Source organism: Dermacentor silvarum, chromosome 6, assembly GCF_013339745.2.
Source record: "Dermacentor silvarum isolate Dsil-2018 chromosome 6, BIME_Dsil_1.4, whole genome shotgun sequence".
In the NCBI taxonomy this organism is placed as follows: Eukaryota; Metazoa; Arthropoda; class Arachnida; order Ixodida; family Ixodidae; genus Dermacentor; species Dermacentor silvarum.
The window spans coordinates 17,070,822-17,096,583 of record NC_051159.1 but is presented as its reverse complement, the minus strand read 5'-3'; the positions used below and the strand labels follow the sequence as shown (position 1 = coordinate 17,096,583).

The 25,762-nt window shown below is 49.3% G+C and overlaps 1 protein-coding gene across 9 annotated transcripts in view; it reads left to right on the top strand.

Moving 5' to 3' along the window:
- LOC119455311 (amphiphysin-like) overlaps positions 1–25,762 on the top strand; it is a 160,852-nt gene that overhangs the window by 18,015 nt on the left and 117,075 nt on the right. The gene's annotated exons all lie outside the window — the stretch shown is intronic.

Here is a 25,762-nt window from a genome sequence, read left to right as displayed (position 1 = left end):
GCGCACTACCTCACTCTAACGCTACGTCCCAGCAACTGACGCTATCGGCGCATGCGCACGAAGGTTCAAGGTCGGCTGATGCAATCGCCCTAGGACTTTATACGGAACCTCACGGCGACGCCGACGCAGAAATCCGCTTGGGGTGTCCACATAAAAGCCCATGGGGATTTACAAGAATGAGTAGAGAGAAATTAGATGATAAAAGCTGTACGATAACACTAAGAGGAGTGACGTGCTATTTGAAGCCTGAGCCGGTTGCCTAAGGACAAAAAAATACCGGAGCAAATATTCTGAACTAGATGAGGCAAGTGTGTGGTGCAGCAAAGATCCGGACACCACTTGGCACATCCTAATGGAATGCAAAGGGATTCACCCAGTGAGAGACAGAAGCATCAACCGGTCACCGGTCGAGATAAGCAAGAGACGTTTAGAGTATTGGTGGAAAGAAATCAGGCGAGAGATTAATATTACTAGATCCGATACAGGTATAGGAAGATACGTTTGAGGAAGATAAAAGATGTATACAAGAATGCTGGAATGAAAAGCGAGTATAGACTGCGTGATTAACTCGAGCAGACTAGATGACTGTTTGTCACCGCCCTGTTTCAAAGAGGATGCCGATAAATCGTCATCATCATCATCACGGTAGTATAGATTGGCGTAGGCGTTTCGCAGATGTGCATCGATTTCGCGGGCTATCTGCTTTCAGGAAAACTGCAGTACGCCGATGTGTGAGCGCTTTTACGCCTGGCGGTTAAGGAGGCTTCACCGGCAAACCTGCAGCTATATGACCTTTCTGGACGAACTATGCATACTGGCGACCGTGCAGCTATGCAAGGCCATTCACGCGGCGTCGTCTTTTCAACGCCAAGGAGCTGGCGATGAAGCATGCGTCACATCAAGATGATTGACAAGCGGCTCTGCGTCGCGTGTTCGTCTGAACTGATGAACGAGTCAGATTCTGTGAAGGACCCCAAACTGTGAAGGGGTCTTGGGCATTGTATCATCGGCTAATTGCTGCAAAGTACCTACGCTGACGACTTCGTGGGAACAGCGCCGACCCAAGCTTCTCATGAAATTGCATTGCATAGAGGGCGGGTTGAAGCTTGAACACCAGAGGCGGAGACCGGTGGTGTGGTGCGTCACCAGGGGCGGGACGTTGCAGACGGTGCGACAGTCCACTTGGTCAGGATGAAAGACATTGAATTCCCTTGACGAGAGAAAGGGGAAAATGAACTGATAAAAAGCGGGGCTTGAGTGTTGTGTGGACGCTCGGACATGCGAAGACGTTAGCATGTAGACGGCTCCAAGAATCATGGCGCCCTGGGTGTAAAATACCATGTACGTTTGTATATAAAAGCATTTTATCATCTTATGGATAATCTCTCTGGACCTCTCCTTCGCCCAGTACCTGGCACGGCCCCATCCATGGAACCTTCGTGGCCGCTCGGACCCCCGACTTCGCAACAGCGCACCGTCTCTTAGCCTAACCAGAAAACAAATCGCGTATATATTTGCCCTGCTTTTAGAATGCCTTAGCAATTAGCCCTTGTCAGTGGCGCGTTGACAGGATGACTTGGTTTTCTTCCCTTTTCTAGTAATTTTGATAACTTGAGGTCACACGTGAAACCACGCGTTGTCATGGGGCTTACTTATTGCGCGTCGCAATAGAAAATTCAGAGCCCATCTCCTGCCGAGAAAATGGGGGTAAGCGAAGCTTGTGGCCAGACGACACAGTCGCAGGCGTTCCGCTTCGTTTGCCCTAAACTCGGGGTCTGCGGCTCTTCGCTGACGTTTCGCCAGGGCTTTGCAAGCCCTCACACTAGAATCGGACGGCAAGCTTCGCTTACCCCCATTTTCTCGACAGGGGAAGGGCTGGTGATTCTCTTTGGGTCCCACGTATGACAAGGGTTGTTCAGGGGCGCTTCCCCGAGTCCACAGGGGTATGTGCCATTTGAGCTTGGACCCTTTCTGTACTACCAGGCCGCCGCATTTAGATGGGGGCGAAATGTGAAAACACCGGCGTACTTATATTTAGGTACACGTTAAAAAACCCCAGGTGGTCCAAATTATTCCGGAGTCCCCCACTACGGCGTGCCTCGTAATCAGATCGTGGTTTTGGCACGTAAAACCCCATATTTCTTTTTTCACCAGGATCGGCCCACTTTTCGGCGTGCATGACACCACCTCCACCACCACCGCCGAAACTTGAGCCTATAAAGCTTCGCTTAAAACAAGACCCGGGAGGGTTTGGGCGCGAGCTAGCTAGGACGAGCGCTGACATGTTTATGGAAGCCTGCACAGAATGTTATGTGCAGGCTTCAATAAACATGTCAGCGCTCGTCCCGTGCTCTTCCTTTTTTGCGCTGTGTAGAATGAAGAAAAAACACGACATTTGTTTGCGCTCGTGTGGTGTCTCCGTCCTTGTTTCCTGGGCTCTTATACCACGCTTTCCAAGATGAACCAACTAGTGAAACGTCGCTCGCTTTTGCAGTTCACTGTCGACAGTGGTCGACTTGATTATTTTTATTGGCACATCACCTTCCACACGGGGCGGCGACAAATAGTTGCCCAGCCTGGTTACATGGATTGTATACATCTATTTCAGTCCTGCTCCTTGTCTATCTCACCGGTACATTTTTATCCTCTTCCTCTACGGTTACCTGTTCATGCAACGACCCCAGTCCCCGCTTTTCACCAAACGTATTTTGTTTATCTCGACTGCTGACCAGTGAATGCTTCCGTCTGCTTTGAATCCCATTACTCTGTGGCAAGTTGTGCTGCGTGCCTCGTCCTGTTTAGGATGTTTGTTTTTTTCGTTTTAGGCAACCACGTTTGTGTTATTCTACAGATGTTCTCTCCCTATTTATTGGCCTATTTGTAAATTCCAGGATATTTTTGTTTTGATCCTGTGCTATTTTTGTTTTGACCCTGATCGTGGAGGTGGCGCTCTCTGGTGGCCAAGTGGATATTTCCCTTCTGACTTGTAGATCTGGGCCGCGATTTTGTAGCGATGCATTATGACTTATTCTACTCTAGTCTTATCATCCACCGCTCACGGCCGGCTGATCCCGTTGATAACGCTAGCGGACCGTCGCTCCGACCACTGACAAAGCGCGATAAGCGCGAAAAGGCATTATTACCGGAAAGGCATCGCTACAAAATACCGGCCCAGCTCCAGAGCGCGGCGTCGGTCAGTCAGGTGATCCGACGGTGGCGCGAGGCGCGGCCACTTAGTGTGACTCTACTCACGCCGCTGCCGCAAGGGGCAGCACCTGTTCTGGGGGCCACTTTCTCGCTCGATTTGCTGGCGCTTCTATGGGCACGCGTGGCAGAAGTGCTTTATTTCGATGCATCTATGTCGTTCGCCTGCTTAAAACGACTCTATTTTGTTGGAGGAACGTCCCTTTATATTTCTACCGACATTCCGATTGACTCCGATGCGGCAAGCAGCGGCTACGTATAGCAGCGGCAAGCGCAGCGCGCCGTCTGCTCGAGCAGACGACGCGTCTCTCTCGTGTTCGAAATGACAGTATTTTGACATTAAGTGGCATGAAACCTTCTACCTGCTCAGGATTTGGCGTCTGAATAACGAAAAATTGTATACCTTTAGGTATGGGTGTTTAAATACTGACGGAGGTAGCAAATTATCTACTCTTGTGCCGCTGCTCCAAAGCCTCCTGAACACGTGCAGCCCCTAGCGGCGGCGCTCACTTCCGGTCACACAAAGTGGCCGCTCTCTCGCCCCAGCGTGGGCGCGCCGTCGGAGCACCTATCTTCTTACACCGTGGTCATAGCTCTCCAGGCTCAGTGTTTTGGCCGAATAGGGCAGACCCGCTGTGGGGCCGAATAGGGCAGACCCAAGTAACTTGCGGGCTGCAAGTGCATGCGCGTGCGCAGAAACCAAGCCAGTCTTGGGTTCTTGCGTTCGCGTTGACCCAAGACCCCAAAATCGACAACTAGCGTGGCTCCTCAAGCCGTCCTGGGTCTCAAAGCAGCATACTTAATTCGTAGTCTAAAGGCAGTGATTACGTTTATGACATTTTATTGTTCGCCCCCTTTTTGCGTGAAAATGTATTCTGTTCATTTTCACTTGTAATGAACGCTTTTCTTTCTTTTTTTTTAGCACCTTTTTATATTCCCCACTGCAGCGTCCCGAGCGCTCGATGTCTGCGTTTGAGCCAATTCTCAAATTCTGCTGCTCCTTTAAGACACCAAGGGCGGCCTGCCTAACGCGGCTTGGGGACCCAGAGTGGTGGGTCCCCTATTCTGAAACGCCTTCTCGCGGCTCATTGCGCTTCTTTTCCGTTGACTGGTTATTTCTTGTCGAGCCTTTTCGCTCGCAGTCAGTCGATGCCCTCGGTCTGATTGGGAGCGTGTCTTCTTTTTTCCGCTGCTGGTCTCTCATGGCCGAGACGCGTCCCGCGCCGTTCTTTTTTAAAGTCACTTTTTAAAGGCGCGTTATATACCACCACTTTTCCGTGTCCGGTATGTTTCTTATCGTGAGCCGATACCTGAAAATCGTGGGTCGATATGTGCTGCTGGTTATGTACCCCTGGCACCCACTGGTGGCCGTCATGTTCCGGATATGTAGATTTAACAAATGTCCGACGGCAGGCTTAGCACAGCAGCCCGATGTTCTGTATTGAAGCATATCACTTCTCGCCGGCGCGTTGAGGCGCGTTTTATTGCAATATAAATTATATGAACACGCCACGCGATCTTTCGCCGTCATCAATAATTATACATAAAAATGCTGATTTCCTTTGTTTTAATGCGTGTACTGAAGAACATTACTCATATTAACTGTACGCTTTCCCTTTGCGTCAGAATTTGGACGCCAGGTGGCGAAATGTGTCTAGGCGTGTTTATGTTCCAATACTGGTGCACAGAAGAAGCGGTATTCTAGAAGCCCTCGGGTTAGACAACTTTGCTTGCTGGCACGAATTGCAAGACAGCCTGTGCAGAGCCGGTCGGCTTGTGACGTCGATTCCCCACATGTCAAGGTACAATACTACCTGCAGGTGCGTGGCTCCCGCAGCGAAGCACCGCGCCCCTCACATCGCACAAACATATCGGATCGTAGCTTTGGCGTGTTGAACCCTGAAAATTATTTACCATTTATTTATCACTGCTCGCAGTGTTGACAAATGTTTTGTTGGTCTTATTTCATCTGGCGCGGATATTGAATCTAATCCGGGACCTCTGCGGATGAAATGCTTGAAAACATAACGCGTGAAATACGCGAGATCAAGGTAAGCGTGAGCTCTTCAAGCCAGTGGCTTGAAGATAAACTGAATCATAGTGACAGGAAAGTAGATAAACTACAGACGACCGTCGATAATGTGACTCTTACAGTAGACGAATTGGACAACTGAAGTAGACGGAACAATTTAATTATTTTCGGACTCCAAGAGAGTGGAGGTTTTAGAAAAGCAAGTTTCCAAGAAAATCCCTGGGGACGTACTGAAAGTTCCAAATGTAAATGTAGAGTGTATTCATGGGCTTGGGAGGCCGTGCGAGAACAAGTGCCAACCAGTCATATGTGGCAGTCTTAAAGGTACCCCTTTCCGAGGATTTGTCGCCTTGTGGAATGCACAAAGGGAGACAGGGACAAACTTATGCCGAGGTAAAAAATTAACGGCAAGCTACTCAGGTGGACACTCGAGTGGCCAGGTGCCGCAAACAAACCGAGAAACATTTCAAAGCAATAACAGAACACGAAATCATTTGCTGTGCTCCTGCCTCCACGTGAGTTGACTATGTTTTGTGCTAATGCTAGAAATATAACGAATAAAACTACAAAGCCTACTCCTGGTCTTTCTTCCGGGTGTATAACGCTCGTAACTGAAACGTGGCTATAAGCGAAAACGTCACGGATGCGAACCTAGTACCAAGGTGTCGCATAATGGGTAGGAGGAGGGCTCTTGGCTTAAGAAGGCGTGGCGTAGCTATTATGTTCACAAAGACTTCACCATTATTTCTCGTGAGACGAGTGTTGCAATGGTCTGGATCCTTGTTCATTTTTGTGAATGCAGTCGGTGTAGGCCTCCCAACGCTGACGTTTCAGTGCTTCTCTCACTGCGCGTATTTCTTCAAAAGAGCACCAAAAGCTACAAGAATATAATGTGCGGCGACTTGAATCTGCTCGCAATAAACTGGCAACAACTGTGCTTGCACGCAGTCTGAAGTGTTGCTTGAGATAGCGCACTGCTCAAATCTCGCAACGCGCGTCACTTGTAATTCCAGCAGCATACTTGACCTTGCTTCTGTTTCTCAAACTGTTCATGAAAAGCGCCCTTTCTGTGGACGCCTTACCCGGAATATCTAATCACAACATAATTTTCTTGAAATGCGACTTTACGGTAACAAGAGCGCGCGAACCTGTGAAAGAATTATTCGAGTTAAACAACGCCGAAGACCAAAGTATTCTCGACTACCTATTTTGACGTTTGTTTGCCAAAAACATAGGCGTCAATGAGCTGCACTTTAAAAGCGCCGCACGAATGCATGAGGCATCCTCAGAAGGCGAAATAAATATTAATCGACGGAGCCCATGGATTACTCGGAAAATCGCAGTTATAGCATCGACTATCATCTTCTCGGTCAAGCGTCCTAGAGTCACTCCGAGCAAATCTTATAGCCGTGTTGAATCATGTAAATACCTCTTTTTTAATGTCGCCATGCGCAGCATTCTAAAAAGCAATCTAAGAAAGTTTTCAATGTATACAACCTTATTGACACGATTAAGTTACGTCCAAGTTACCAACGCTCCGCACATTGCGGAAGCATGTAACACGTTTTTTCATCGGTATTTTGGCGTGATCGCGCCAAGAAAGCTGATGCTCACTGCATGTGTCGGTTTCGAGCTTCCAGATCTCGTCATATCTGAGGAAGGCATCTTTTCGTCACTCCTAAACCGAGATCCTAAAAAAAAAATCTGCAGGTCCGGAAGACATACCTAATGCTTTTCTTAATCGGTCTGGCGAATGGTCCGCGAAATATGTGTTGATAATATTTAACGAGGGCTTAAACGAAGGGGATCTACCTAATAATTTGGAAAGTCACCATAGTCGTACCAGTTCACAAAAAGGGAGACAAGCATAATGTAGGAAATCACAGGCCTGTCTCTGCTCCGTACCTTCTGTAAGGTAATGGAACACTGTGTTCATAAGCATTTAAGTTCCTTTTTAGAAAACAATGACTTCTTTGTGAGAGTCAGCACAGATTCAAGCGTGGTTTTTCGGCCACTACGCAGTTACTTCACATGGCGAACGAAATACTGACAATCTTGGACCGAGCAGGCCAAGTAGATAGATACGCTTTTTTTTTTTTATCGAAGGCCTTAAAAAAAAAAATGTTGATACAGCTGAAAAGCATCCTACCCAGAGAACAAATTTTGCATTGGCTTGATGAGGGTTTCCGCAAGGCTCGGTTTAGGGCCACGAGTTTTTTTTTTTTCCTATTTACCTGAACAACTCGGCTTGCAAATTTTCCGTGCGGTGTCGCTTTCTTGCGGATGACATGTTTTTTTTTTTTCCTTTGTCATTCTAGCATTTAATCTGTGGAGGACCAATCAAGCTTAAACGACTCTTTAATAGCAGTACAGAACTGGTGTCTCCAGTGGCATATGACCTTAAACATCGCCATGTCCGCGCACATGGTTATTACGCGTAGAAAAATCCGCTAGGTTTAATTACAAGATAAATAACAGATATTAAGTCGAGGAATTCACATGTCTCGGAATAACAATTGATTCTAAGATGAGCTATAACGCACATGTTCGGTACGTTTCCTCGCCAGCAATAATAAAGTTACTCTTATTAAAACACCGTTAAAAAAAACTGCCCCACTACTACTAAATGAACGGCATATACGACAGTCATTAGCCGAGTATGCGGATCGTGTCTGGGACCCGCGCATAACGACTGGCATAGACATTGTCGAAAGAGTACAAATGAAAGCACTTAGATTTATTTACAATGCTTATGACTGACACACGTCAGTCACCGATTTGAGATTGCGATCTGGGCACCAGACGCCAGAAACTCGCCGCAAACTACACCGTCTACAATGTATACAGGTAACATGGCCGCTCACACCCAGGACCGAGCACTCGTCGACCGGGCTGAAAGCGACCTGCCTTCGTCTCGCAGTACCAGGGATCAGCTATCATGACCTCACCACCCTGTTTTACAGAAATTCCCGCCTAATATACCCCCCACCGCCCAGACTTTGTGGCGCAGACTTCAAACGGCCACAGTTACGACCCCTTTCCTTCTGTCCATTATTACCCACGGTGAAACCTCACTGCCACTTGTGTCCTAGCACCAGAGCCGACTTTGACCACATCTTTCCAAATTGCCCGAACAAGCCCAAGCCCACGTGGCGAGGGTCGCAACACCAGGAGCGATGCGAAGCTGCCCTGCGCAACTCGCAACCGGAGCTACAGCTTCGGACAGTGGGCTGGGCCTGAGGGGTCGCCGAAGCACAAATGTGCCCGGCCATCTAGAGCCGCCCGAGGGCCCATCGACGTCCTGCTTCCTTTTCTTCTCTCCCCCCCCCCTCCCTCACATGATCCTCTCGTGCATCAATAAAGTTTACCCACTCTCGTTAACGACCACAGTACAATAAACCTTCGCCACTACATGCATTGTAATGAATCGCGACAGACCACAGTGAAACAGTATTATTGCCGCGTACTAGAACTAACGCACATCTTTGTTGCTTCCTGCCCAAAACAGTACGCGAATGGGATGCCCTTCCGCAAAACGCGGTCGATTCCACCACTCCCGATTCCTCCTTACCTGCAGTGCAGGCGTACTCGTGATGTCAGGCGTTCATTGTTTCTTTTACGCCGTTCCTGTTGGCAGAAAATGGGAAGGCGTCATCGTATTTCTTTTGTACTGACTTGTCTATTCGAATATGTTTGCCTCGCTTGTTATGCTTTCTTTTGATTCCCTTGACGGAAAGGAGTTTTAAATCATGTGCTGCTTGTACCACTCCTGCCCTGGCAGTATTGTTGAATAAGCGTAAATTAACGCGTCGTCATACGTGCAAATGTGAGCCGATGCCGAAGGTATTGCAGTAATTGAGTACCACGCTCCCGGCCTTCACGCGATGAGTGAGGCGATAAAGTGCGGTGCGCAGTGCAGTCACTCTGCGGCCGCCGCGGCCGAGATTCGATCCCGCGACCTCGTGCTCAGCAGCGCCTTAGCTGAGCAAAAGTCAAAACCAAGAGTAAAAGTGGTCATTGCTCGGGTTCTCGCAACGCAGTTCGGGCGAAAATAAACTAAATCCTGGGTTTTTGTGTGGCATGATCTGATTACGAGGCAGGCCAGCTGGGTTTTTGTACCGGGCCCATCGGAATCGAAGCCGCGATGAGCAGCGCCATCTCGGGTGGCCCGAAAGAGCCCGTGGTTCGCATGCCGTCGTGCAGGCGAGGAAGCAGCGTGCAGTGAAGGGCGCCAAACGCGTGCCGCTGGCCCACTTTCCAGCTGGGCCGTCGGAATGCCGCGCGGGGTCCCTTGGCCCAACCGGTTGTTGCCATTGCCGGCAGCGGCGGCCGTGTCGTCGCTTGCTTTGTGACGCCGAGACGCGTGGAAGAAAACGGTTCGTTTCTCGTACAGGCGCCCACAAAATGACGCCGGACCGTTGGCCGATCGTCGGCAGCGCACACCCGCGGGAAAATACAGCCACGGTCTGCGCAGCAAGCAAGCCTCGCTCCCTATAGTGTATCTAGATAAGCGATGCCTTGCGTCAAAAAACTTGCGGTTTGTCCCTGCGACAACACATCTGGAAGGAGGGGGGGATCGGTGTCTGTAGGCTACAGCGTGCTCGCGCGCTATGCAGCGTAATCTCTAAACGCACGCGTAATCCTTGTGGCGTGTTCTCGTCGGAATCTGCATTCATTCTAAGAGATAGTCATGCTTTCTGGATAGCTTGGATGGATGGAATTCATGAGCGTTTATAACTGAGTGGTGACTAGTGAGCTCACCATGCTCTACTTTTCATTATACCTAGTCTCTTGCATATCTGAGTTAATTATTTCGCCTAAAGAAACTATGAATTCGTTGCTTATCTATCATGTGGGCGAGCGCCACGGCTCGCCTATAATAGCACTGCAGCGCACTTTTCATCCTGATTATCGGGTTGCGCGATGTATTTTAGTCCTTGTTCAATTATATTCCGACACGCATTTACTACTTGGGAATAAGATCAGGACTTTGACTGTAACACGACGGCTCCTTTAACAAGGATGACTGTGTGCACTAATAAGTTTCCAAAATGACATCAGATGGCGTATTCCAACACGCCAGTTTCATGCACAGGAATTAATTTTATGCATGTGGCACTATATATTGTAACGACGTTGAGGAACACAGGTTAAGAAAACAACGATATTTAATAAGGGCGAACCTGTGCCCACAACTAAAGGTCGCTGCGACCGTGAAGAATGCCTGGCAGTCGCGTTCTGAAACTGGCGTTCCACCGTCTTCTTCTTTCTTCTCGAGTCCTGCCTTGTGCGCGTGGCGCATGCGAGCCTGGTCCAACCGGGTGCTCGTGCCACGAAGAACGCTGCCTGTTGTGGCCGAACAACACCACGGTACGGCGTGCAGAGTGTCCAATACGAAGGGCGCGCAACTTGAATGTGGCCAAGTTGTCGCGGCAATATAATAAAGGTCTCTTCAATGCACAATGGACATCGTATAGTGCGCTATAGATACTTTACGAAATCTGGCCGCTTCGCTGCAGTTTTAGTAGGGAGTGCTCTAACATTTGATCGCGTAGCCTGGTTGGCGCGAACATTCAATTTTTTGTTCAGTGTGGTGATACGTTGCTAATCAAGGGGGTGTTCGGCTGTGAGTTAAATGCGTATAAAAAAAACATTCAGTGGGGTCCCATATCGATTGCTAAGACGACTTTGACTGCGAAAGGTGTAATGCGTAGACGCCGTTTCATTTGCGATTGTTTGCGTATTTCGGTTAATTAATAACAATTGGTCGTAATGCGGTTTAATTATTTCTTACTTGCAACTACGGAGTCTTAATTGATCCTAATTAGTAGATACTACTCTTTGGAACTCTTAGTCTTAATTTGGCGTAACCAGTCGTATCACGGAGTCTAGAATTGATGTAGAGTAGTCTCTATTACTGTTCGGAACCCTTAATTACATTTAAGTATTCGTAATTATTCTTAGTTACTTAGCAATTCACTTATGCACTCTTTAATAAAGGTGTATGATGTCCGTGTATTGGTTTGTTAATTACCCTAATTATTTTAATTGGTATTTGGGACACTTAAATTACTCTCAATTACTTTTAGCCGCTTTGTGCTTAATTCACTTTTACATGCTTTATTGAACGGTAGAGGTGTAGTACGCCGCTTTCTGATTTTTGCTACCGCAAGCGTTGCCGACGATGGTCAGATTCCGCGAATGAGCCAGTTAAACCTTTCGCTTTAAAAGGCGGCGATACCCATTAACGCGCACGCACGAGCGCTTATGCTCCATCGCGTGCACACGCGCGCACACAGAAGACCGCATCCGCACAGCCCCCCTGTGACAACGCTAAAAAGCACCCTTTTGGAGCAAGGCAACGCCACAGTCGATCCCTCTATCCTTTTTCTGGTCACGAAACTCCGCCGTCACTCTATGGGAGAGTTTGATATGTCGCACCGCAGCTGGGAGACCCCCTTTCTCTGTGTTAAACCCGGAGAGACTGCAGATGCTGCGGCCGTCGTGGGCTGAAAGCTTGGACGCGTACTTTATATTAGATGCGGAGAGCATCTTATGCTCGGGCATAGCCTCCTCGATAACTCTGTGCCTGTCAAACGGCTCTCGATCGGCCGTCGCTTTTCCCTCTCCCCATTGGTAGTTTCCCCCGAGAGATGGCGCCACCGACGTAGACTAGCTCATGACTCCTGGCGTGTGCCCACGTCTCCGTCTCTCCGTTACCTCGAACCGCTGGGATCACAAGTCGGGTGCATTTTTTTTTGTCGGTTTTTCTCGTGCAGTACGGTAAAACCTAGCAACGTTGGTGCGGTCCACGCATTTTAAGCCTTCTTGGGTGATCGTGGACCTGAGCTTAACGCTGAGCGACCGTGATTGCTAGATGTTTTTGACGTGCGATCACGCTAAAAAAAAAAAAAAAAATCGAAGAGGCCGCCACGCTGGTTCACAGACATGTGTGCTGATAAAGCACCGTGAACTTCTTCACGTGGATACATGTAACTTCGAGCAACACATATAGTCACAGAAGCGCCCTCGGGATTTTGTTTGTCTGAACTGTATGCACCTCAGGATTTTGTATCTGAGCTGCATGCATCGTTCAACAAAGCGTTTGCAATAAAATATTTGCTCGCATCTTGCTTATTCAAGGCATGCGGCGCTTTTTCTAGGTCCCTAAATATTTGTTTCTATTTTTTCTGGTCGCCAAGGCACACGGACGTGGTAGAAAGTGCGAAGGTTTCTGGGTATAAATATTCACGTCGGCCACAACGCCCACCTGATGCAAAAGAACTTGGGGAAAACTTGTCTGAAAGTTGTAAAAATAGTATGCTACTAACGTGCGCCGAGAATGAAGGAAAAAGGACGGCCAGCCAGCTCACTATATAGCAGCGTCGCAAGCAGTTTTTGACAAGATATAGCTGTAAGAACGCTTGCCGACTTGCGTATTTTCTGCACTTTACTACGGTAACTAAGGGCGAATTAACCACAATAAACAAACTCGCGCTTTTTTCGTGTTTCCTTTCTTTTTCTTTTTTTGCAACGTGCGACGCGCAATCCGCTTTGACGCTACAGTTGCTGCAAACGCGCTCGCACTTGCACAGACTGTGGCTCGGAGGCTATGGCTCGGGGCAGTGTCCGTTCTGCGGCGTCCGCACCCATACTGCGCTTGAGCAACTGTCCCTCATTCTCCTTTCCTACGCAGGTGCGCTCTCTTCCTCCCCTCTCCGCTACAGGTGCGGCGCAGCAAATCATTGCATATAACTCTCTCTAAGGGTACGCCGGTAGGCGGCGCCAGTGTCGCGGCGCAGTATAAGTAGAGTGTACTAGACAATGGTCTAGTACTCTCTAGTATAAGCGCGCGCTCGCTGTGCTTCCGTCATTCTCTCTCTGTGCAACGATGTGCGAAACGCCATGAACGCCAACGTCGGCGCTAGTTGCAGCGCCACCGCCGCGGAGCAGAGGAAGGCTCGGGAAGCCGAACGTAAACGTCAGCGTCGGCAAGCGGACCCCGAACTTCGGGATCGTCTTCATGATACCGCGCGCACCGACGCTAGGAATCACGTACCATCTCTTAATAAAGACGCAACAACCCCGTACAAACGTCTCCTCTCTTCTCAATACATTATCTCACTCTTTCATTGGGTTGTGTTGCCAAGTGAAACGAAACGGAAACTCGATGCGCACCCCCCGCGATGCTTTCGCATCCCACCATGGTTGCCCGTAGGGTGAGGTGTGTGTGTGTGTGTGTGTGTGTGTGTGTGTGTGTGTGCGCACGCGCGTGATTCTACATTTGCTTCAAATAAAGCTCGCGATTCAAATACTATTATGCGTCGCAGTTCGCCAAAGAAGTGTGGTACTAAGTGCAATGGACCGTCAATCCTTATCACTTTGCTCGTGCGAGTTAGAGATTAATAAGCGCAGTGGTGAGTCAGTCGGCCATATTAATCCGTTTGTATTTTTTTAGTGTATTTGTCAACGAAAATCGGGTTTGAAAACTTTGTCGCGCATTTGAAATAATACGCACGAAAACTAGCAAAGCTTGCGATACATGAAAATGACAATACTTTCCTTAAAGCAAGCGTTTCATTCACGGCTACGATCTGCCGCTGTACCTGTTCCAAACTAATTCTGACGTCCTTGAACATCTTATGGTACGTGCGATTAGAATCTGTCACCATCGCCTGAACGGCTTGTCGTATTTTGTGGAATACACTTTGTTGACGGAAACTCGTCAGGAAGTCACACGAGAAATCTTCGGTAACAAAGGCAACATGTAACTATATTCACAGCATCAATACAAAACGTCTTCTTTTCACTGTCCCTTGGTCCGCTCTGGCCGTCGGTCCGAGCCGCCGTCGCTCCCTTCTAGTTGGGGAGAGGGTTTCCTCCTCGCTTGCGGTTTTCTTTCTTCGGACCCCTCTTCGTTCCCGGGGTTGTTCTCGCGCCTTCTGCCGAAGATGGTTCCCGCTTCTTTTCTGTTCTGTATTTTTCTACATCCTCCCCCCCAAATGAGCGTCGCTCATTTTAGGTCAGTCTCCAGTGGATACAGAAGCTGTACCGGTCGCCGAACGACCTTGCCGGAGGGCAACTTGACGACGCAAGACCGCACGGCTCCGTCCCTCCCCTTGAACAACTCAGCAATGCGGCCAGTTTTCCACATATGTGGTGGTGAGTGATCTTCCTGCAAGATGACGAGGTCGCCAGTCCTGAGGGCGTTGGTTTCACTCGATGATATGCAGTGCGCGGACCGCAGTTGTAGCAGATATTCCTTTCGCCACCGTTTCCAGAAGGCATCTGTTAGTGATCGACGGTACTTCCAACGTCGACCAATGTCGATTCTTGAGGAAGAAGGGACGGCTAGGGCTCTTGCTTCAGGCAAACTTATCACTCGACTCCCTGTCAACAGGTGAGATGGAGTCAGAATTGATTCCTCGCCAGGCTCTTGTCCATCATATGTCAGTGGACGCGAGTTGATCGTAGCTTCTATGTCAGCCAGCACTGTAAGAAGTTCCTCAAAAGTGAGGCTTTGGCGGCCGAGAATTTTCCGCAAGGCAACTTTGACGGATCTCACCATCCGTTCCCACCAACCGCCCCACCAGGCGGCTTTTTCTATGATGAACTTCCAGGTGATTCGCTGCAAACTACAGTAGTCCTGCGCTTCGCGACTTCGTAGGATGTTCCACAGTCTCTGGATATCTTTCGAAGCTCTCTTGAATGTCAATGCATTGTCACTGTATATTGTTGTTGGCAGCCCTCTGCGAGCGATGAAGCGCCTCAGTGCCAGTAGAAAACATTCAGAGGATAAACTTGACACCAATTCTAGGTGAATTGCTCTCGTCGTGGCACAGGTGAAGAGAGCAATGTAGCTCTTCGCGCTGTCGTTTCTCGTCTTTGTATACAGGGGGCCGGCGAAATCGATGCCGACTACTCCAAAGGCCTGATTGCAGTTCACTCTGTCACTAGGAAGGGGCGCCGTTGGTGCAGTGGCCGGCTTAAGTCGGTGCCGCAGGCATATCCGGCAACCCGAGATGACTTTTTTCACAAGCTGGCGGCAACTTTGTATCCAAAAACGTTCTCGCACCTCTGTCATGGTTGCCTGCACACCTCCATGCAGTGTCCTGAGGTGAGCGTCGTTTACAAGAAGCTTGGTGACAGCGTGCTCTTTTGGTAGTAGCACAGGGTGCCTTGTCTCGTGAGGCACCGATGAGAACTGCAGGCGACCCTTCACACGCAGAAGCCCCTCAGTGTCGAGGAAAGGTTGAAACATAGTGACTTTGCTGTTTAGAGGTAAGCTCTTCTTTCGATTAAGGGCAGCAATCTCCTGCGCGAAACTCATCTCCTGAACGTGCCGAATCCAATAGTTTTCAGCTTCGTGCAGTTCACTTGAGGTGAGATTTGCATCGGTGCTACGTGCTCGTTTCCGACAGTTGCTTATAAATCTCATTATCCATGCACTTGTTCTCAATAGTCGTGCGTAGCTGCTGTACTGCTCTGCCGGCAGCAACGGCGTCATTTGGGATACTTCTGTAAGCATCCCCACAATGTGCTTTCTCTTTTCTCCATAGATTAGCGAATTAAAGCAAGTAGTGTCCTCGTTAATTACAGGCCATACATCCGGCGTCTCGACCAACCAATTTGGTCCGTTCCACCACAGCACGCTTTCACGCAGGGAATTCGCCCTCATACCCCTTGTTAGGCAATCAGCGGGGTTATCTTTTCCTGGACAATGCCTCCATTTCCCCGGACTGCTCAAGCTTTGTATTTCCCTCACGCGGTTCTCTACGAATGGTTTCCACTCTTTAGCTGTGCTCTTTATCCAAAAGAGTGTTATGGTGGAGTCCGACCACAGGCACACTGGTATGGGCTGGCCTATTACACTCTGAAGGTAAGCAGCCATTCGAGTCCCAATTAACGCAGCCATCAGCTCAAGTCGCGGCAGAGATATCGTCTTCAGTGGAGCCACACGGGACTTAGCAAAAATCAGGTTTGCACTCACCCCCTCGATGTCACTCTCTGTTCGCAGATAAGCGCAGGCACCGTATGCTCTCGGGCTTGCATCACAAAAGATGTGCACTTGCCATGAAGCTGTTTGACTGGGCGCAAGGCAACGCGGGAACCAGTACTCTCGTAGGCTGGGGATATCCAAACACCAAGCTTTCCATTCTGCCGCCAGGTCTTCTGGAAGCTGTTGATCCCATCCTAGTCCTCTTTCCCAAAGTTTTTGGAAAAGCATCTTAGCTGTAACCACGAACGGGGCGAATAAGCCCAAAGGATCAAATACTCTTGCGGACGCCTGTAGCACTACCCTTTTCGTGCTGACACCCGTATTGACGGCATTCAGCACAGCACCCATCGATATTGCCATATTGTCATTCGTGGGCATCCATAGCAACCCCAACACCTTCTGTAGTTTATCTTGGGCTTGGGAATTGCCCTCCCGAAGTTCCTCACGAACCACTCCTGAATTCGACGACCACTTTCTCAGGTTCATACCAGCATCCTTCATTATTTTCTTAGCGTCTGTGGCTATCTTTAATGCTTCTTTTACTGTGCCAGCGCCGGTCACCAAGTCGTCAACGTAAAATGAACTTTTCAGTATATCAGCTGTCTCTTGAAGCTCACCCGTCTGTTGATCGATATGTTGGAGTAGGGTGGCCGTCAGTAAGTACGGGCTTGCCGTCGTGCCAAATGGTACTCTCGTCATCCTCCATTCTTCAATATCTGGCAAGTCGGTAGCGTCGAGTGGTGGGCGACTGTACCACAAAAATCTTAGTGCATCTCTGTCTTCAGGTTGCACTTCGATTTGCAAAAATGCCTTTTCGATATCTGCTACGAGCGCCACCCTGTGTAGACGAAACCGCAACAGAATTCGCCCCAAGTCACTGATGAGATTTGGGCCCTTTTCGAGATGCTCATTCAATGAAGATTTCCCCGGCGCATGTGATGAGGCATCGAACACCACTCGTAGTCTCGTACTAGTGGAGTCATTTCGAATTACTGGCTGGTGCGGCATATAATACACCGGGTTGAGTGTCGCCGACTCCGTCACGCGCTCTGCATGCCCCGATTCCAGGTATCCTCGGATTGCTTTGTCATATTCCTCCGTCAGTTCTTTGTTACGGGACAATTTCTTTGTCAATTTTCTTAGCCGTTGCACTGCCATATTTCGGTTGTCAGCCAGATCTGATGCTTCTTCCTTCCACGGCAACGCTACCTCATATCGCACGGCTTTTTGTTATTTTGGCAATGTCTGAATGCTCGGTCGTGTGATTATGGGGTTTATCTGTGATGCCGATGGCGTCTAATTCCCAAAACTTCTGCAGCGTCTTTTCCACCCCATCTGCAGTATCAACGCCGATCTTCAAAACGCAGGCATTTTCTGCCACGATAAAGCTGGTGTTTACGCTGAAAGGGCCTTGGAATGTCCAACCGAATGTCGTGTTGATAGCCGCAAACCCTTGGTTTTCTTCGCAACGTTGAACTTCTCCGGTTAGGAACTTCCAGAGGTGGTCAGCCCCAATTAACATCCCAATTCCAGGAACAGCTGGCATGTCCTCGTAAAGGAGTTTGTCGGCAATTATTGCTCCTTCTTGCTCCAACTGCTGTACGAAAGCATGTTCTACGGGAACTGGTGGAACGTCTTTACATATGAAGGGCACTTCGACGGCTTCTATGGTCGTTTCCTTTCCAGTGCACCGACTCCAAACTCGAAGTTCAACTACCCGGCGACTTTGGGCATCAGCCGCACTGCTGCCGAACGTGTTTAGGTAAAAGTCGGTGGTTCCCAATGCCTTCAAGTTGAGTACTTTTGAAACATCTTCTCGAATAAAAGTCCTCTGGCTGCCACCGTCTATGACGCCTCTGAGGTAGCCCCACCTACTTTCACCAATGGTCCAAGTACGGAACGTTTGAAGAGCGACTTCTTTGTCTTTCCCTTCTTTTAAGGCAGCATGCACGTTAGTTGCGAGTACCTCCTTAAGCTCTCTTGCTCTCCAGTCAGGGTTGCAAACAGAGGAGGCATGCCGTTTATTGCAGTGAACGCAGTTTACTTTTCTTTTGCACTGCTTCGACTGGTGCCCTCCAACTGTGCAGCGAAAGCAGCGCCCCGCTCGTCCCATCTTCGCTAGCTTTTCTTTCAAAGGGACGGGAGCCGTGCAGGCCTCGGTGTCGTGTTCCCCTGACTCGCAGAAGAAACACCTCCTCACCCGCTCCTGGTGCGCGTGAAGAACTGCTGCACTCGGGGTTCGGGGTGGCTGGCGTCTTTCGTGATTTTCTTGGCGTGTTTGCTTTGGTTTACTGTTCTCCTTCTCGGAATGCGCAAACTCCCTGCACCGCTCCCTGCTTTCTGTTTCAAGAAGAAGAAAGTCAAGTATTTCCGAAAGCTTTCCGTCAACCCCGGTCGCCATTACACTCGGGGAGGACGATGCTTGTCCTTCCGATTGATCCGCCGACACGTTAGATTTGCTGACTCGGCTTGCTTGTCTGTGGAATTCGACGATCATATCATGAGGGATTGATGATAGGATTATGTCGCATAGCATCGCAGAGTACGTGGATGCGCTGACGCCTAGTCCTCGCAGACCACGAACGTGCGTCTGTATGTGGTCAAACAATCGACGCAGTCCCCATGCGTCAGCCGACGAAGATACCTGTGGTAGTGCCCTTAATTTCCCAAGATGTTCTTGTTGTATCCTTTCTTTGTCGCCGTATCTGCGTTGCAATATGTCTATGGCATCCTCGTAGCATGCTTCTGTCGCTTGCAGTCCTTTAATGGCGGTCATAGCTGGTCCCGTGAGAAGCGACCTTAGGTAGTGAAACTTCTGTGACTTTGATAGACCGTCGTTGTCATGCACTGCCTGCTTGTAACATTCCCAAAACGCCTGCCAAGAGGATAGCTCACCGCTGAAGGTCTCCAAACGCAGCGTCGGTAGTTTGATTCCATGCTGTTGGACTGGCATAGATGTGTGCATTGGCGGCGTTGTTTGCACGTTGCCTGGCGAAGCGATTGTCGTGACAGGAGCTGCAATCCTAGCCTTGAGGAGACCCATGGTGTTGTTCGCTTTGTCGTCATACACCACGCATTCGGCGTAGTCTTCTTCGAAGATATCGTCCGGAAGGCACGTTTCCAAGCCACTGTTGACCTTTCGTAGTTCGCTGTTGTTCACTTCAAGCCTTTGTAGAAGAGCCGATAACTGCACGACGTCTGCACCTTCTAACGCTGTGGTAGCCTCTTTGATTATGATGGTGTGCTGTCGCCGCAGAGTCCTTCGCTTTGCCTTGAGCTTCTCCATGTCGCCTTTCCTTTGTTCTTTCTCGCGGGCCTTCGCGCACCTCTCAGACGATGTCATCCATCCCGGGTTTCGGCACCATGTCGTATTTTGTGGAATACACTTTGTTGACGGAAACTCGTCAGGAAGTCACACGAGAAATCTTTGGTAACAAAGGCAACATGTAACTATATTCACAGCATCAATACAAAACGTCTTCTTTTCACTGTCCCTTGGTCCGCTCTGGCCGTCGGTCCGAGCCGCCGTCGCTCCCTTCTAGTTGGGGAGAGGGTTTCCTCCTCGCTTGCGGTTTTCTTTCTTCGGACCCCTCTTCGTTCCCGGGGTTGTTCTCGCGCCTTCTGCCGAAGATGGTTCCCGCTTCTTTTCTGTTCTGTATTTTTCTACACGGCTCGAGTGCAATCGGAATTCATTAACAGCACACGACCTTGATGTCAGGTTGTCGTTTATTGGCAACGCCTCGCCGCTAATGTCTTATTCTTTGTATACAGCGCGTAAAAGTCGCTTAAAAGTTTTTAATCGAAGCCGGTTGGGCCAATTAACGACAGAATTCTCAGTAAGAATTCTATGCGCCTCGTCTGCTGACACACGGAGCCGCCAGCTGACTGAGATTGTTTACTTTTTGTACGTGCCTTGATTTCGGTTAGATATGTTCAAGTTTGGATACTGTAACTGCTACGACAAAATAGAATGTACATAAAATCGAAAAGTAGCTGGGCTTTCGGTCGCAACGTCACCAGAGAAGAAACAATACCGTCGCCGCTCGGCTAGGTGGCCTCTTTTACTACGGCGCCCCTAGCGGCAGGCGCTGGCTCTATATATTAAACTGAGGCGGGAGTTTCGTGACCAGAAAAAGCTATTAAGGGACTATGTTCGCGCCTACACCCATTTCCAGTCATGTAGCAACTAGCCCGACGTTACTAACCTAAGGTGAGTTGTGATTGCGAAAGCATTAACGAACGATTGAATGCCGCTGCGCGCTCCTTCGAGTTATAAATACGGGAAAGCGAGCGCGTTGAGACGCTTGGCCAACGCCTTCTAGACAGCTGTGCACTTCGATTCGCGACGTCATGCTGCCTTGCCCGACTGCCATAGAACCCGATTTTGACTTCACTGCTTTCGTCACGCCAGGCTTGGTAATGGGTACATGACGTCATAAAGCAGAGGGCACAGCCCTGCTACCTAGGTATGCGCTCGTTTAGCCCAGTGGGTAAGACAGTCGACCTCTGCGTGGGGTCGTAGGTTCGAAATTCACTACCGCCAAAGTTTTAACAGCGAAGCTGTTTAAGCCAGCCGTAATTCGTGGTGCGTATCAAGAAACTACCAAGAGAAAAGAATAAAGTTTCTTGCCGAGTCTCACCTCCGTCGTCTACAAACTGTCATTTAATAATCCATCTAGGCTTCACGCTGTAGAGCCCGAGTCTTTTTCGGCGCAGTGCAAATTTTGTGGCGAAATGGCAGACTTATACCATATGGTATGGGCTTGTCAGAAAAAATGTGGTTGATCCCTCTTATATAGGAATCGGTATAGAACACGAAAGTGAAACGTGTCTTCGCAGAAGTAGTGTAATGTTTATTGCACATTGATATATAATGTCTATTGGTGTTTTGTGGCTAAAGCGCCCTTAGGCGTTGATGCACCCACGCTGACGCCTGGTGGCACGTCTCCTCCATCACGACTACCAACGTCGATGACCATGAGCAACCGTCGTGCATATGGAAGCTGCACTACGCTGCACACGCTAGCACAACGCGAAAGACGAAGCACGTAACTGACACACTAATACAACGCGCAAGACAAAGCACGTAACTGAATCGTCACCGAGTCAAATCAGCGCGTACAGCGCGTCGTAATTGTAGCCTCCGCGATCAACTTCAGAAACATTTTCAGAGCTAATTGCGGAGGCCACGCTCCGCTGTGCTGAGTACGGTGAACGCCACCTAGGTGGCGTTGGTAGTGCTTCTTGATGCCAGCGTCCCTTCGAATGCTGGCATCGAGGCGTCGTAGTGCTGAGACCACCGAAGCGTTCACTGTCGGTGCGCGTTAGTGTCATAATGCAGTACTTCTCTTTTCTGCTCGTAGGCGGCGGCACCGCCCCGAGCAAGAGCGCGGGTACACGGAGGAGTGTTAGATATATAAGGCGCGTCTGTGTAGCTCTCTGCAAATGCGTTTGTGGCGCAATGGGTTAAACGCTCGGCGATCTATCGTCGCGGACCGAGAGGTCGTGGGTTCGATTTCCAAATTTTGCATGTTTGTGGAACTTTTTCTTCTGGTTTCTTTCTTTGTATTATGTTCGTGTATGTTCGTGTGACGTATTTCCGTGACGGAAATACGTCAGTGAAGTCTTGGTGGACCCCGGCATAAAACACTTTCGTGTTAAAATAACAGTATTGCCATAATAAATCAGCCAACGTGGGAGGACCGGGAGGCGGCCCTGTCTAGCTCGGACCTCGAGGAGCAACGAGCCCTCATCGAAAGAGCACTTTTGGCAACGGTGTTCTGGACTAGGGACCTGAACAAGGTTTACTATATTTTCAATAAAATCATCATCATTGCCGAGGCAGGATTCGAGCCCGCGTCGTACCCCCGGTCCCAAAGCGAGCGTCGTAACTACTAGGCTATACAGCCACGCTTGCAGAACATGCATTTTTGCAAACCATATGATTGCGTTCGAGCATCGTCGTCTTCGTCCACAGCTGGCGCGTTCGTACGCTCGTGCTTTGCGAGCTGAAGAGGCTTTGCGCGCTATAGCCGCGTTTACATGAATGCGACAGTGTCGCATCGCTCGCATTTCTAGCGCATCGCATTAATGCGCCAGGCGAGGGTACATTACGGGCGCTAGTCGACTCTCGCGGAGCATGTAAACGCAAGATCGTCGAGAGCGGAGGCGGGGACGCCTAACAAGACCTTCGATGACAACCGTGAAGCTACGAGCGAGAGGCGAGGGACGCATTCGCGGAGTGGGTCTCCTGGAACGCGCTGTCGGTGTTGCAAGCTGCGCTATGCAACGCGCAGAGACGGCCGTAAGTCCGAGACGCCCGAAAGGAAATGATCGTCATCATGAGTAATAAGATGAAAAGTTCGGGCGCACTTCCGGAAAATACTGGGCTACGATCGCACAGCTAGCGTCGCTGTTTCAAGCCTTGCGCGGCTGAGTGCAAGGTTTTTCCTTTCGAATTTATTGTGTTTTTTTATGTACTAGACCAAAAAGTTTACGGACAAAGGGATCTGACAAAAAGCTTAATATCTCCGCAGCCTCAAAACGCAGCCTGCGTATTCCCATTTCCAGCCTCTGCTGGTATATGCGAACAACAATGTGACGTACGGTGTTACTGTTTACTTTTAAAGTGTGCTCAGCATATTCAGCGTTTTCTGAGATCCCGTGGTCCGTAAACTTGCTTTTGGTCGATAGTATACACTAATTTCCTTATAGCGGTTACCGAGGCGCAGTTAGAACGCAGGCTTACCCGCCGCTATGGTTCTGCGCTGCTAAGCACGAGGTCGCGGGATCAAATTCCGGCCGGGGCATTTCGATGCGGACGAAATGCAAGAGCGTCCGTGCATTGAGGGCACGTTAAAGCTCCCCCGGTGATCGAAATTAATCGCACTACGGCGTGCCTCATAATCAAGTGGTGGTTTTAGAACGTAAAACCTTCGAATTGAAAGCGAGAGCTTGCGCGCACGAGGAACGCGCGGATAACACAGGCTTCGGAGGGTGACGTCGATGCCCTCACGGCAGCAGCAGCTGTTCCCTTTCGCCCGCTAGAGGCGCGCTCGTGACGTGGCGTCGCAGCCAATGGGAACCGTGTTCCGCTTTTCCAGACGACAGAAGCTGGCTTTCTCGCTCAGTGGTCCATTTGATGCTGTCGCTTCAGCGCCAGGTATTTCTCATCAAATTCCAAAGCTCATTCGAGGGAATATCGAGACTGAGCGCGTCCCGCTGCATGTCAGTAGGCAACGCCCCTTTAAGAAGTGTGGGGCCAAGTCACGTGCTTGCCAGGCAAAGCGTATACCTGCCGCGACTGGCCGAGACCAAACTTCCTAGCGATTGTCGTCGCGGGGCGTTTCGGTCCGATGTGATAGCGGGGCCCTCGCCTTTTCGGCGCTCGGTTTCGATATTGCCTGGATTTACAGTTGACATTCGATAAATACCTCGCATTAGGTGCGACTTTGAAGATAACAAAAAAATTGGGGTGCATTAATATGTGACTGCCTTTAAATTTGCTATTTAGACTGCCCTTAAGCACTAATACGAAATGTAATAATTTTTTTGTTCCTTCCGAACCTCACGTTACTAGCGGCAAAGTATGTCCGCCTCGCCTAACTCGGCTACTGCAAGCACGCGATATTTGCTGCGCTTGTAGCCTTCTCATAACTGGAACGCCATGCATGTCGTCGGACACATTGAAAATTAATATCTCGAAACTGGTTCAGCCCTGAGAATTCGTTCCAAGTGGATACGCCTTGCGAACTCAGCAGCTATAATTCGTTGATTGAAAGATGTGCCGTAAAATAATTATTTAAAAAGTTAATGTAATTATGTTAATGATTCAATTAACCGTTTTGATTTCTCGTGGAAGTAATGATCACCTCATCGAGTAGTTTAGATCCAAGGATTATAGTTGTGCTATCTGCCACAGGCAATTTTAAAAAAAATTGGTGCAGCTAAAATGAAACACCCTGTATATAAAAATCTATTGTCCTCAAAAAAAGCAAGACACTCTGTATATATATGGGACCGTTCGGGAATATCGGAGAGATAACCGTTCAGTTGTGAGGGATCAGGCAGTCATTGTATGATAGATACAGTATAGGGTTGTTCAACGGGCCACGCAGTAAATGAGTTTCGGTCGGTGACCTGACCATCTTCAGGGGCGGACCCCTGATAAAGGTCGGTGAAGGTCGGTTATGAAGCAAAGATTATCGTGAAGTTGTGGAAATAATTTTCACTCATGTATTGTCTGACCCGTTGAGCAACCCCTCTGTGTGTGTCACGGAGCGGCATATTTTCGAAGGGTTTGGACGCTGATTAACGACACGCCGAATTACGAGCGTCAAAAACGTGGGCTCCCGACTGTGTAGCGTATAATTTATTCGACATCGACACGCCGAATTACGGGCGTCAAAAGCGTCGTGGCCGCTCGGGCTGCCATCTCGATTCCAGACGCGACACGCCGATTACGGACCCAGAAGTGTGCGTGTACGTCTGCGTGGTATGCCGGGTTCCACCTTGGCCCTTGACATTGGGAGAGAGGAGAATAGCGGTTCTTCGTCCATGGTGAAAGGGCCGCGGCCAAGATTGTTGGGAGCTAAGAGCCCTGAATTCGGAGAACTCTACATACCGGCAGTTTCCCTACATAGGGAACTAGGGAAAGGAGAGGCTATTTAAGCGCAGGTTTTGGGCCCTGCTGATTAGTCTAGAAGCTGAACCTATGCGCTGCTGAGAAGCCGTTGGGGGGGCTAGTGCCGTCCAGTATCGCCTGGGCCGCCTGGCCACGTCGGAACTCCGAGGAACTTGTTGACGCAAACCAGCGTCTGCAACGAAGCTCACGGTAGTTCTCCTCAAGTTAGCTCAACCTGCTTGAGGGAAGTCGTCAGACCTAGACTCCCGGGAAACCCAGCTCAGCAATTCGCATCCACCTCGACAAGATCGGACCGCCAGCATTCTTCGGGAAAGCTTTGTGCACCGACTTCCACGGTTTATGGAATTGTTGCTGCTGCCCGGCCATGCGTATACGCCACCATTTTTCTTTTGAACTTTGATTTCTTTTGAACTTTGCTTTAGTGAAATACTGTTAAGTGTTGTCTATTTGATCCTCGCACTGTTTCATATGTATATGTTCTGTTAATTGCTCGTATTTATTGGTCTTCATCATTGTGTGATATTAAGTTCAGGTGTGTTAGTCTGTCTTGTGTTTTTTTTTCTTATTATTTTATTTTAACTTGTGTATATTTATCAGTCGATAAATATCTTGTTTTTTTTTTTGTTTACTCCCGACTCTGACTCTTTTCACTGTGCTCGCTTGAGTACGGAACGACCAACCAGCTTTTCTACCCCGTCGATCGACTTCGCGCCGACGACAAATCGGGGACAGCTGTGACAGTGTGTGTGAGGGTATAGTGTTCATGTGATGTCACGCAACCATATGTCACCGCGCTGGTGCCCAAAGATGGCGACTACAATGGCGTCAGTGCAACGCAAACTGTTTTGCTTTTTCACGGCGATTGTTTTTCACCGGTTTATCA